This window comes from Microcebus murinus, unplaced genomic scaffold (genome assembly GCF_040939455.1).
Source record: "Microcebus murinus isolate Inina unplaced genomic scaffold, M.murinus_Inina_mat1.0 scaf001_hap2_Mmur4.0, whole genome shotgun sequence".
Lineage (NCBI taxonomy): Eukaryota > Metazoa > Chordata > Mammalia > Primates > Cheirogaleidae > Microcebus > Microcebus murinus.
This window is the reverse complement of record NW_027438947.1, coordinates 2,991,807-2,998,478: the sequence shown is the minus strand read 5'-3', so window position 1 is coordinate 2,998,478 and position 6,672 is coordinate 2,991,807.

The window sequence follows — 6,672 nt, the reverse complement described above, 5'->3', positions numbered from 1 at the left end:
TGAGCAAGGCCTGGGAAATTTTCCTCTATTATATCTTCAAAAAGCTTGTCCAGCCCCTGAGTGTTGTCTTCCTCCCCTTCGGCCAACCCTATGACCCTCATGTTAGGTTTTTTCACATAATCCCACAGCTCTTGTAGACTTTGCTCTTTTCTCTTGTTTCTCTGCTGTATTTCTGTGACTGATTTATTTAATTGGAAGGTGTTATCTTCAAGCTCTGAGATTCTTTCTTCTGCTTGATCCACCCTGTTCTTGAGACTCTCCACAGTATTTTGTAGTTCCCTGAGTTGATTCTTCATCTCCAGGACTTCGGTTAAAGATTTCTTCACTGTGTCAATCTCTTTGTTGTACCTTTGTTCCATTTCCTGGAGGCTTTTTCTGTTTTCTTGGTGTTGGTTATTGAGTTGTTGTTGCAGGTCAGTGAGTGTTCTTATGATCCACATTTGAAATTCCTCTTCTGTCATTTTAGTTGCCAGGTTTTGGTTGTTGTCTGTTTCTAAGGGGCTGGTGCTCCTCTTTGGGGGTGTGTTTTCCGTTTGTTTCTTCATATTTCCGGAGTTCCTTCGCTGATTTCTTCCCATTTTGCTCAGTTGTTGTTTCTTTCCTTTAGGTTTTCGTTTGGGTATTCACACGTCTTATTTATTTTCTGAGCCTGTAGGTGGAGTTGCTCTCTGTCAGCAGCCTTCGCTGGGGTGGTGTCTGCAGGTCTCTCAACCCGCTGGGGATCCAGCAGTCCGAGATGTAGAGGAGGGGAAACAGCTAATTACCCTACCCCTCCTGCTGGTCTCCTTAATTACACAGGTGGGAATAGATGGCAGGAACTGGAGCAGTTCCTCTCTCAGCTCCACCCCCAAGGTGGGGCTAGAGACTTTGGAACCGAAGGCCCAGCTCCAGGTCACCAGAGTGTGTGGGTAGTAACGTCTCTCTGTCTTATATTCGCTGAAGCCTGCTTCCTTCAAGGCTCGGCTGTGCCCAGGTAAACTCCAGGGCCTGGACACCGAGCACAGAAGACCTGTGCAGACAGAGATTGGCCAGAAGCCGGCAGGTCCGTAGCCAAACCCAGGGAACCCCGTCTTCTGTCTCTTTAATTGCACAGGTGGAGATAAGCGGTAGGAATGGGAACAGTTCCTATCTCAGCTTTGCCCCCAAGGCAGGGACAGAAACTTTAGAGCCAAGGCTCAGCCACAAGAAACAGGACGGTGGTAGATGTAAAGACGCTCTGCCTTATAGCAGCTAAGGGTAACTTCCTTCGTGGGTGTCTCCTGCTGGGCAGGTTCTGCACTCTGGACATAGAGCGCAGGAGACCTGTGCAGTGAGAGATTGTCCTGAAGCCATACCCACCAGGCCCCTTGTTCTGTCTCTTTAATTCCACAGGTGGAGATAAGCGGCAGGAATGGGAGCAGTTTCTATCTCGGCTCCACCCCCAAGGCGGGGATACAAACTTTGGAGCCAAAGGCCTAGCCCCAAATCCCCGGATGTGGGGGTCTGTAAAATATCTCTGCCTTATAACCACTGACGGCTGCCTCTTGCAAGGCCCAGCGCTCCACACTCTGGGCGCAGCGCGCAGGAGACCTGTGCAGGGTGAGACTGACCAAAAGCTGGCAGGCAGTCAATGGGACCCACCTGTCCCTGCCTTTTGTCTCTTGAATTACCCAGGTGGAGGTAAGCGGCAGGAATGAGAACAGTTTCTATCTCAGCTCCGCCCCCAAGGCTGGGGCAGAGACTTTGGAGCCCAGGGCGGGGCACCGGGTCGCAGGAGAGTGTGGAAGGCACCCTTTCTCTGTCTTAAATTCGCCAAGGGCAATCAATCTCCCCTGTAGCTCTGCCCCATCCAGGCAGGGTCCACTCTCTGAGCACAGAGTCAGTGCCGCTTGTGCAGCAAGTGATGGTCCAATATCAAATTGGTGGAGCAGCGGCGCGTACCGGCGCTTTCTCTGCGCAGCCTCTCCAAACCCCGAGTGCAAGTCCGCGCTGGAGTGCCGAGTCAGCGCTGGAATGCAGGGGCGGAGCGGTGGTGCCGGAGGGGCAGAGGGAGGGGGGTCCTAATGGATCAAGGAGTCTAACTTTGTGCACTCTGACCTCTCAGTGCTATCCCAAACCTCCTCCAAATCCAAAGTCAAAGCCTCCTGCTGTGTAAACTCCCCTTACTCTTGACCTGGGAGTGTTCCGCAGGGAAATGCCCGAGCGGGCTCTGGTTCCTGATGCGCAGAGAGCCGTTGCTGCGCGCGGACCCTCCCCCGCCTTAAACCGCGGCCGCTGTGTGCTCTGGCGAACTCAGCGCGTTCCCTACTCTAGTCTCTTCTCCACACAGCTTAATCCCGCGCTGCCACTTCTCACCAACTTCAGGCACCTCCCGGCCTACGTGGGAGTGGAGCTCGGTGTAGGAAGGGGTGTTTCTCAGCGCCGGTTAGAGGCTGGCGCCACTGCCCGCTGGCAGCTGCTTAAGCCGCGCCTTGTTCCCTCCCTGATGTGTGCCTCCGAATCCCCGAGTTTTTCGGAAGAATGATCGGTTCACCTTTGCTTTAGGCTGTTGATGATCTTATCCCTCTGTTTCCTGTTGAGTGTCTGCAGGCTGGCAAAGCTGGTCTCGTGGAAGTGTAGATCGCTGGAGTGTGGCTATCCGCTTTCTTCACTATTTGCTCTGGGAGCAGAGAGCCAGGATGGCACCCCTACTCCGCCATTTTCCCTGGATATTCTGTAATATTCTTTACATAAATGGGTAAATATTAATATAAGCAAAGTGTTTTATTGAGTCCTGTGAGATGCTCTAGCAAATTAATTAAACTCCAGGAGAGTGTCGTGGGAATCTCAATTTATAGCCTATCTGTCAAAAATACAGGTCATAGCCCAGAATGTGTCATTTAGTATCTGAGGAATGGGGGAAGTCACATGGGATTGAGTCCTCATGATTTTGGGGCACTGATATTCTATCCTGTCTTAGTTCAGGCTGCTATAACAAATTATCATAGAATGGGTGGCTTAAAAAATAAACATTTATTTCTCACAGTTCTGAAGGCTGGGAAATCCAAGATAAAAGTGCTGGCCAATTTGGTTTCTGTGGATAGGCCCTTTTCCTGGTTGCAGATGGCTATCTTCTCATTGTACCCTCACATGGCAGAGAGCAGAGAATTATCTAGCTCTCTGAACTCTAATAAGAGCACTAAATTCTATTCATGAGAGTTGTACCCTCATGACCTAATCACCTTTCAACAGCCTCACTTCCAAATATCATCACATTGGAAACTAGGCATTAACATATAAATTTGGGCAATCTGTAGCATATCCTGAAACTTGACTGAATTCTTTTAATAGTTTTAATAGATATTAATGGATTCTTTAGGATTATCTCTAAATAAAATTTTATCATCTGCAAATAGAGATAGCCTTACATTTTCATGTCTAATCTACATGCTTTTTTCCCCCTTCCTTGATTGCCCTGGCTAGTACCTCTAGTACAATGTTGAATGGAAATAGTAAGAGGGGATATTATTGCCCTCTTACACTTATAGGGAAATCTTTCGCACTTTCACTACTGAATATGAGTTTAACTCTGGTATTTTTTCATATATGTCTCTTATCTTGTTGAGGAAGTTCTGTTTCTAGTTTGTTGACTGTTTTTTTTTTTTTTTTTTTTTGAGACAGAGTCTCACTTTGTTGCCCAGGCTAGAGTGAGTGCCGTGGCGTCAGCCTGGCTCACAGCAACCTCAATCTCCTGGGCTCAGCGATCCTACTGCCTCAGCCTCCCGAGTAGCTGGGACTACAGGCATGCGCCACCATGCCCGGCTAATGTTTTGTATATATATATATATTTTAGTTGGTCAATTAATTTCTTTCTATTTTTGGTAGAGACGGGGTCTCGCTCAGGCTGGTTTCGAACTCCTGACCTTGAGCGATCCGCCCGCCTCAGCCTCCCAAAGTGCTAGGATTACAGGCGTGAGCCACCGCGCCCGGCTTGTTTTTTTTTAAAATAGCTCTATTGAGGTATAATTCACATGCCATACAATCCACTCTTTTAATGTTTACAATTTAGTTGTTGTTTTATGTTCATACAGTTGTGCAATTATCACCACAGTCAATTTGAAAACATTTTATTTATTTTTATTTTTATTTTTCCCCTTTTTATTTCATCATATTATGGGGACACAAATATTGTTAAGGTTACATATATTGCCCTTGACATCCCTCCCCCAACCGCCATGTCAGAGCTTAATTTTATGTTATAGTATATTTCCCCCAATTTAAAATTATAACAAAAAAATGAGTATAATACGCCTCAATAGTATGAAGAAAAATGACATAAAAGCATGATTATCTCAAATGACACAATAAAGGCATGTGAAAAAATTCAAAGCCCTTTCATGATAAAAAAAATAAACAGTGTGTCCATCCTCCAGATGGTATGTATCTCAGTTGAAGACTGATCTTTTTAATCATTTGAGATAATTGTGTCATTTGAGATAATTGTGTCATTTAAGATAATCGTGCCTTTATTTCATTTTTCTTCATACTATTGGGGTGTATTATATTCATTGTGGGGTTTTTTTGGTTACAATTTTAATTTGGGAGAAATATACTATAACATAAAATTAATCATTTTAATCATTTTTTCTTTTGCTTTTTTTTATTTCGGCATATTATGGGGGTACAGATTTTAAGGTTTCAATAAATGCCCATTCCCCCCCCCACCCCCGACAAGTCTGAGTCTCCATCATGACCATCCCCCAGATGGTGCACATCTCACTCATTATATATGTATATACCGCCCCCCTCCCACCTGCCCAATACCCTATTACTGTAGTACCTACGTGACCACTTAGGTGCTGTTCAGTCAATACCAATTTGCTGGAGAGTATATGTGGTGCTTGTTTTTCCATTCTTGTGAAATGTCACTTAATAGTATGGGTTCCAGCTCTAACCAAGAAAATATAAGATGTGCTATGTCACCATTGTTTCTTAGAGCTGAATAGTACTCCATGGTATACATATACCACATTTTATTAATCCATTCTTGGATTGATGGGCATTTGGGCTGTATCTACAGCCTTGCAATTATGAATTGTGCTGCTATAAACATTCGAGTGTGGTGTCTTTTTTGTAGAGTGTCATTGGATCTTTTGGGTAGATGCCCAGCAATGGGATTGCTGGATCAAATGGTAGATTCACTTGTACTGCTTTAAGGTATCTCCATATTGCTTTCCACAGAGGTTGAACTAGTTTGCAGTCCCACCAGCAGTGTAGGACTGTTCCTCTCTCTCCACAACCACGCCAGCATTTATTGTTTGGAGACTTTTTGATAAAGGCCATTCTCATTGGAGTTAAGTGATATCTCATTGTGGTTTTGATTTGCATTTTCCTGATGATTAGAGATGTTGAGCATTTTTTCATATGTTTGTTGGCCATTCTTCTGTCTTCTTTAGATAACTTTCTGTTCAAGTCCTTTGCCCACTTTTTAATAGGGTTATTTGATTTTTTCATCCTGAGTTTCGTGAGTTCTAAGTATATTCTAGTTATCAGTCCCTTATCGGATGCATAAAATGCAAAAATTTTCTCCCATTCTGTAGTTTGTCGGTGTACTTTCATGACTATTTCTTTGGCTGTGCAGAAACTTTGTAGTTTGATCATGTCCCATTTATTTATTTTTGTTGCTTCTGTGAATGCATTTGGGGACTTCTTCATAAACTCTTTGCCCAGGCTGATGTCTAGGAGAGTGTTTCCAATTTTTTCCTCTAGAATTCTAATAGTTTCATACGTTCGGTTTAAGTCTGTTATCCAGCGTGAGTTGATATTTGTGAGAGGTGAAAGGTGTGGGTCCTGTTTTAGCCTTCTACAGGTGGCTATCCAGTTTTGCCAGCACCATTTATTGAAAAGGGATTCTTTACCCCAGCGTATGTTTTTGTCTGCTTTGTAAAAGATTAGATGGCTATATGAGGATGGTTTTATATCAGGATTCTCACATCTGTTCCACTGGTCAATATTCCTGTTTTTGTGCCAATACCATATTGATTTAATTACTACAGCTTTGTAGTATAGTTTGATATCTGGCATATTAATGCCTCCCAATTTGTTTTTATTGCCTAGAATTGCTTTTGATACTCAGGGTCTTCTTTGGTTCCATACGAAGCATAAAATTATTTTTTCTATATCTGTGAAGAATGCTGATGGGATTTCAATAGGTATTGCATTGAATCTGTAGATCAGTTTGGGTAGTATAGACATTTTGATGATATTGAGTCTGCCGATCCACGAGCATGGTATGGATTTCCATCTGTTTACATCCTCTGCTATTTCCTTCCTCAGTGTTTCATAGTTCTCCCTGTAGAGGTCTTTTACGTCCTTGGTTAAGTATACTCCTAGGTACTTTAATTTCTTTGTTGCTATTATGAAGGGACTTGAGTCTTTCATTTGGTTCTCAATTAGATTGTTGTTGGCGTATATGAATGCCTCTGATTTCTGTGTATTCATTTTGTATCCTGAGACTTTACTAAATTCATTGATCAGTTCCAGGAGTTTCTTGGTTGAATCCTTGGGGTTTTCCAGATACAATATCATATCATCAGTAGACAGTGAAAGTTTCAACTCTTCTGCCCCTATTTGGATACCTTTGATTCCATTTTCCTGTCTGATTGCTGTAGCCAAGACTTCCAGCACTATGTTGAACAGAAGTGGAGATAGTGG